We start from the raw sequence: 8,613 nt of genomic DNA on the forward strand, positions 1-8,613 counted from the left end.
CTAGTACTTACTACAGCTACTATAACTACTACTATTATTACTACTACTGCTACAACCGCTATTACTATTATTACTACTATTATTACTGTTACAACTATCTACTATTACTACTATTACTACTCTATTTTACTATTACTATTACTACTGTCGTCAGTACTACTATTACTACTATTACAACTATTACTACTGTTGTATATTATTACTATTACCGACACACAGTAGTGGATGATTATTTTCGTTGTTATTATTATCTACGTCTATTATTATTACTACTACTTACTACTACTACTGTTGCTGCAACTGCTGATACTACTACTACTACTATCGCTACGATTATTACTATTGCTACGACTACTACTACTACTACTACTACTACTACTACTACTACTACTACTACTACTACTACTACTACTACTACTACTACTACTACTACTACTACTACTACTACTACTACTACTACTACCACCACCACTACCACCACCACCACCACCACCACCACTACTACTACTACCACTACCACTACCACCACTACCACTACCACTACTACTACTACTACTACTACTACTACTACCACTACTACTACTACTACTACCACTACTACCACCACTACCACTACCACTACTACCACCACTACCACTACTACTACCACTACTACTACTACCACTACCACTACCACTGCCACCACCACTGCCACTACCACTGCTACCACTACTGCTACTACCACTGCTACCACCACCACTGCCACTACCACTGCCACCACTATTACTACTACTACTACCACTACCACTACTACTACTACCACTACTACTACTACTCCCACTACTACTACTACTACCACTACTACTACTACCACTACTACTACTACCACTAATCCCCACTACTACTACTACTACTACTACTACTACTACTACTACTACTACTACTACTACTACTACTACTACTACTACTACTATTACTACTACTACTGTTACTACCGCTAGTACTATTACTATTATTACTAAATACTAGTATTAAATACAATTACTATTAATTACTTACCGAAGTGGAGAGAAGAATTAAGTAATAAAAAAAAAAACAATGAATATGGCGAAAAGATATTTAGATAACGACGAGATTCTATCTCTGTTAGACAGTCGTAGCTGTTAGAGGTATAAATAGAGAAATAGATAGGTAGCCAAGTAGTTGGTACGGTATTGCTACAATGTGGAAGTATCGAGTAATCGTTATGGAAAAAAAAAATTCCGATTCCTTTTTAGATATGGAGAGTGGTTTTATATAATATGTTCAACTCGGATAGTGATTCAGCAAACATATACACACGCACACACATACTCACACACATATACGAATGAGACATACGTTCGAGAAGCCAATGCGTTGTTATTCCGTTCGGTTCCCATCGGCAGACTTTCGTCGCCCATGAAACGATTTAAAAAAAAAAAGAAAAAAAAGAAAAAAAAGATCGAAAACGAAAGGGAAGAGCTTTCACCTCGATCGGGCTTTCGTCGTCGGAGATCGCGGGCCAAAGAAAAAAAAAATATAATACCTTTCTACGATCGTTTGTACGTTTTCTTAAGAATTTTCAGCGCTTTTTAAAACCAAACACACTCTTTCTCCGTTTTTCGCTTAAAAGTATATACTCGAGAGCGCGTCTCGAGGCGAGATAACCTATAAAATATGCGGCCAAGAAACGTGTCGATGCTCTCTGTGGACGATACATGGAAAATGTGTTGTATTGGATCGATCTCCGACATCAAGCGTCCCACCGGCCATGAATCCACGAGACAAAACAATCTTTCGAACTTCCATTGCGTTCCGTCGCGTCTAGTAATATATACTTTTTCGAGAGACCGATCGAACCAAAACAAAAAAAAAACGGCGCATTTAATACAAGAACGAACTAAGAAACGAAGAAAAAAAAAGTTAATAATGGAGAAGCAAATCAAATCCGTGTTAATTAAGATCCCACGATATTCACACTGCGTTCCATTTAAGTAGTGCACAAGAGTGGCGAATTATGTTAATAGGCGTGAACAGTGTGTGCCGAGTGGAGGTGGTAGTCGACACCACGTTTTATCAAAACGTAATTGAATATGAGCATAATCGCGAGGATGCTATTTCATTTTGTATTATATCTATGCGTGTTTACCTCCGGTAAACGCGAAAGAGACGAACAAAAATGAGAAGACAAAAATAAGAAAATTAAAAGAAAATATAACGTTCCTTTGCACTAGAAATTTTGCGTGCTCGCAAAATGAAAGATGTCGGGTGTCGCTCTGCCAAAAATTATATAGCGCTGGCTCCATCTTAATTAATGGAATCGATCGGGGATTAATGCTCGTCCAACTAGCTCCCTCTGGATTTAGAATCGGCTAAATATGTATGAAAAGATCAAACGTATCGATAGCCAACGATGTTTGCGATGTAGGTTCTGTCAGTTCCCATTGATCACCAAGTGCAATTGCATTTGTCACGATCAATACTAGGATGGGTGACCATTTGGGAACCGTGCATATTGTTGGGTAGTGATTGTTGATTAGCTATAAATGACAAGTAATAAAAATTATAAATAGATTCGTGTTGATAATAATAACAACAAAACAATTTGTCAACGACTTTTTCCAACTGTAGAACTATTGATTTAATTATCAAAGTTTTTAAACGTTGGTTTATGGCTAAAATAGGATACCGTTCGGGAGGAAATATATACTTATATATACATGGTCTTTTGATGGCTTTATCTAGTTAGGTCCACGATTAAATGGCAGATGATGCATTGTATATAATAGTAATGCACGCTTATAATACGAAGCGTGGCAAAGTTAAATCGTATAGAGGTATTGTTGAAGTATGAAGTATAATGTTTTTGTGGACATCGAGAAAGGAAAAAAATTAATAGGACATGGAAGGAGAAAAGCTGTGTTTGTAAATTCGAAATTTGAATTTATTGGAGGGGGAGGAGGGGTGGTTGTACATTGGAATGTTAAGAAGAAGAAGAAAAAGAATGCTTGTGAATACAAAATGCACGCACAATTGACGTCTGATGTATGAGATATTTGTCATAAAAAATATAAATGTTCTGAGAAATTTTTCGAAGCTTGCTAATTTCAATTGCAAATGACATTATTAAAAATGAAATAAAAACAAAAAAAGAAAAAAATTAATAATATCGGTGAAAATAATATTGGCAAAATTAATGAAGAGAATCTTAAAATGTGTCTCAAAACTGCGACAATTAACTGCGTTGCATTATTGTAAGTGAAATAATTGATATAACGTATTGATAAGCAGAAGTGAGAGAGTAATGAGAAAAGAGAAAAAGAAAGGAAAGATGAAAGAAAGATTTATATAGAGGGAGGGGAATCGAGTAATCAAGATGAAGGACGAGAATGAACAATTTGAGAGTGTTCGAGCATGCATTCCAAAGTAATTAGATAAAAATAAATCTAGAGAGAAAATGGGAGGAGAGAAGAAAAATTGTAAAACAAACGATAGTTCGCTACAAAGCTAGTATTTTATAATCAGCTGTCAGCGTAGAAAAAACAAATCCGTTGTTACACACTTTTAAAATGCTACTTAACGCGAGAAACGAGAGTGAGAGCTAGAAGTGCAAAACGATACGCGCGCACCGCCGAGTTCATTTTTTCCCCGGAACAAGAATGCCGAGTAAACACGTAACTTCGTAATCAGCCTGTTGTATGAAATAATTAGTGCTGACACCTTCGTCGACCGTCCCCTGCTTCACTTCGATTACATTTATTCAACAACAATTATATTTATTCTATTTCATCTATTTTTTAATAATTGGATATTAACTAATCGAATTGACTGTGATTAAGGCTGCTGACCTTGGATAATTTATAATCCATGCTATTATATAGCTATGATGGAAACAATTTTTTTTATCAAAATTGTGAATTATTATACTATTAACAATCAAAGTGGCACTAAAAAAAGAAAATAATTAATTATTTTTTAATGACTCATGGTCAGCTGCTTGAAGATTTACATTGTATTTTTGAAACGTTTCAAAATTTAACACGTTCGCTACCAAGTGTCACGTATTTGTGACATCCCAGTTCCTTTTCAGGGACCAGCGTCACATGTATAGAATGTGTAAGGAAAATTGCTTTTTTAATTTTTAATTTTATACATACATGAAATATTTTTGTATATTTATATTGAACATTTTAAATTTAATAATTTAATAAATTTAAATTCTTTTATATATTTTTATAATAAGATTGATGATAAGAAATATTTCTGTATAATGCGAAGAATGATTGCATTTACCTATTCACTATATTTTTATTTTTTATTTTTTGTAAGTTATACGAAATTATTATAATCAAAATGTGGACTGTGATGATCAAATTTTTTCTTAAACGATGGTGGTGAACGTGTTAAAGATTTTAAAAAAAGAACGCGAATTATTGAAGGAAAATGTTTGAAATGAATGAAATGAAGGAAATTCTCAGAGCAGCAGGGGATGAACGAGTTATTATTGCGCGACAATGCATACGGCGCATAGTATAATTAACCCTTTCACAGTAAATTCTGAGAAAAACTCAGGCAAGGATAATTAAACAGTGCATATCTTAAATATTATCATTTAATATTTAATGAATTTATTAAAGTTTATTAGCTATGAAAAGCAATAAAGATATTTATATTTTTTACATATATCAGAATTTTAAAAAATTGATAAGAGGATAAAAAAAATAATTATCATCTAAGTTGCTTCTCTTAAATTCCTTGAAATTTCATTATACTGTGAGAGGATTAAGAAAGAATGAAATGATAGGAGCGAACATAATCGCTCATAGATCGAGCAGATCACGCTTTCAAGTGATAATATTTAGATATTACGATCGGCGCTAAACCAGAGCAAATCATTGAATAATTATCGTAATAATTAAAAAAAAGAAAAAAATAAGATTAATGTTTGTTATTATTGAGGTTTCATTAATTTCAGCCCGATCGAATGCTAAAAATATTTCTGTGTTAAAACGCAACGAGGTCTCATGCAGCACGTGTAACATACATATGTGTGTGTTGCACGTAGCTGTACATATCTGCTATAGAATAAAAGAAAGAAAAAACAAAAAATATGCATATATATTTGAAACGTAACATTAATAGAGAATAAAAAGAAAATCGTATTAACCCTTTTACAGTGAAAAGTTTATTCTCGAGAGAACAACAAGAATATGACGTTAAAGATGTAATTGAATAAAAATTTTTATTTTAAATGTTATTGCGAATAACAAAATTATTAAAATTTATTAGATAGTAATAGAAGTATATATAATTAGAATTTTCGAAAATTTTGATAAAAAAATAATTACTTTCTTAAATTATCTATTTTAAATTTCTTATAATTTTATTGCACTGTCAAAGGGTTAAATGGGGGGGAAAAATCTTGAAATTATATGAAGATCGTTTATGATGATAGTAAAAGATACTAGAGCTTTTACTATTCGAATATCCGAGTATTCGAAATACTTAATGGAAATTTAGATTTGAATTCGTGATTTGAATAAAAAGAACAATTTAAATTAAATGAGAGAAAAAAAGGATGAAATATATAAATAATATAAATAATAAAATATAATCACAATTATATATGCTAAGATAATAAGTTCAATTTTATTATATAAGAATATTTCTGTTTTGAATATATTATTTTTTATATTATCTTTTGTATCACTTATACATATATATTTATTTATAAATATGTGTTCAATCGCAAATTAAAAAAATATTTCAATATTCGAATATAAGTTAAACACGAACATAAATATGCTCAAATATTCGAATCTAAATTACGCAACTAGCTAGATACTTGGATGTCAGAATCTAAGTTAAATATGTATTCAAATGTTGGAATCAAAATTAAATTAATATCCAAATATTCGGATATCCTAAATTAAATAAAACAAGTATCTAGATAGTCAGTCAAATTTAAATTAAAAAAGTAACAAAATAATCAGAGTATCATATCTAGTTAAATAAATATCCAAATACTCGAATTTAAATTGAGCTTAATTTGATATTCGAGCATCAGAATATTTGAATATTTAATTCAAATAAGTATTCAGATACTCGAATATCCGAATTAAAATTAGATAAATATTAGAATATTCAGATATTCAAATCTAATTTACACAAGTATCCGCATTTAAATAAGTATTCGGATACTCGAATTTAAATTAAATTAGATATTCGAGCATCAGAATAGAAATATCCAGATACTCGGATATTCGAATTTAAATTATTCGGATATCCAAATATCCAAATTTAAATTAATGTATCTAATTTCTAGGCATTTTAATAAATTTGAATATTCAAAATTTGAATATAAATTCGAATATCCATGAATTCGAGTAATAGTAAGAGCACTAGTCGAAAGTATTCTAATGTTACTGTATATGTGGTATACTATATATGTATATCATGGTACATGTATTCATATGTGCGTACATACAAATAAATACGCGGAGAAACAAAACGGACGAAGGAACAAAGGCATGAGAGAGACGAGAAATACGAATTCACATGTATTACATAACATACAGTGAGCACGTATGCTTTTCTGATTAGGCTATTTGATAGGCTATAGAGGAATTAAAACGAGGCTAAAAAAAAAAGAAAGGAAAAAATAAAAAGGAAATAAGAGGAATTTGTAAACAAAGGCTGCACGCGGTGGCGGCTGCCTCTACCACTCTAGAAGATCGGAATCCGTTTTATTAATTAATTAATTACTGAATTAATTAATTAATGGAGAACTCATTTATATAGTGTGGAGCACTGTTTTAAGTGCTTTTCATTTTTTGGCTGTGTGAAGCTTCAACTGAAGTAATTTAAAAAAAAAATGGTGGAAAAAAAAAATGATGTAATTATCGTATTGGCTTTGCATAATCACTCTCGACAATTTTTCTGACGCAAGAAAAAAAACAAACTTAATAATAAATAATAATATTAATAATAATAATGGATAGAAATAATAATTAATAATGACTTTGTAAGTAAAATCATAAAAAAATACTAGTCGAAAGCCGAACAAAAATATATCTATGCGCGCAGAGAGGATTATTCAGCAAAGATAAAATCATGATTAATAATAATAATAAATAATAATAAATAATAATAATAATAATAATAAGAACAACAACAACAAAAACAACAATAAATAATAAGTAATGGAAAATAATAATAAGAATAAGAATAATAAATAATAATAAAAACAACATTAGTACTAATAATAACGCTAATACTAATAATTGTAATAATTAATAATTAATGTGTAATTGAATAACGAGTAATAATAATAATAATAATAATAATAATAATAATAAACATTAGTACTAATATGTAATAATAATGCTAATACTAATAACTGTAATAATTAATGTGTAATTGATTAACGAGTAATAATAACAATACTAAATAATAATAATAATAATAATAATAACAACAAATAAATAATAAATAATAAAAACATTAGTACTAATACGTAATAATAACGCTAATACTAATTGTAATACTTAATTGTGTAATTAATTAACTAACGAGTAATAATAACAATACTAAATAATAATAATCGATAAGTAATGAACGCCACATCTCCCTCGGTACGTTATACATATTATTATTCCGCATCTCCGTTTGTACGCATTTTAACAAGTGAAAACAAGAATTACTACAGGATATATTTAAAGAGAAAGAAGAAAAAAAAATAAAGATGTATAAATAACAAAATACTATACTCTTAACGGTACTAGTTCAGACAAACATCCTGCCGAGTTGCCCCGGGTTACGCTAAGAGCCACCTGGCCCGCATTAAAAAAAAAAAATATATTACGTTTATAAGCATTAAGAGAAGCTAAACTGATCGCCTTACAGAGTGGGACACGATAATAAGAGAACAAAAATATAAGAAATTATAAAAATGTTGGTTAAAAAAACGCGTAAATACTAACTACTTAAAGTCAGTGTACACAGTCGGCATACGCGCGCGCGAACAAATATCAAATATTCACATCATACATACACATACACGATCACACGGAGGATCCGCGGCATAATACACGTACAAAGTACGCAAAATACACGTACACGCAATATAAAACTCGTATACATACACGTGGAAAAATGGATGAGAGAAGAGGGATAAAAAGAAAAAAGCTATATAAAAAAAAAAGAATATACAAAAAAGTGGAACAAAACAAAGAAACACATAATAATCTATTTTTTCGCCCGAGCAAAAGTGATTCTATAAACGTAAAGATAAAAACAAAAAAAAAATAAAAATAAATAAATAAACGTAATCGTTAACGAACGAGAGAGAAGAAAAAAAAGAATGGCTAATTTTTCTAATGAATATACCGAAAGCTGCGAGAGCATAATACCGTGTATCTTTTTTTCTTTTTTCCTTTCACGAAGAATTTTGTAAATCTAACCTATTTCTATAATAAATCCCAAGCGTTTTGTAAATGTGTCGCGAGTGGCGACTGTGAAAGGATCAAAATACGATAGCAAAAGTGAAAGGATACACCAGAGACATGCGCGGTCGCCGACCGATCTCAGCGCGACATCTCGCGTCGAGACAAT

This window comes from Apis cerana, linkage group LG11 (genome assembly GCF_029169275.1).
Source record: "Apis cerana isolate GH-2021 linkage group LG11, AcerK_1.0, whole genome shotgun sequence".
NCBI classification, from domain to species: domain Eukaryota; kingdom Metazoa; phylum Arthropoda; class Insecta; order Hymenoptera; family Apidae; genus Apis; species Apis cerana.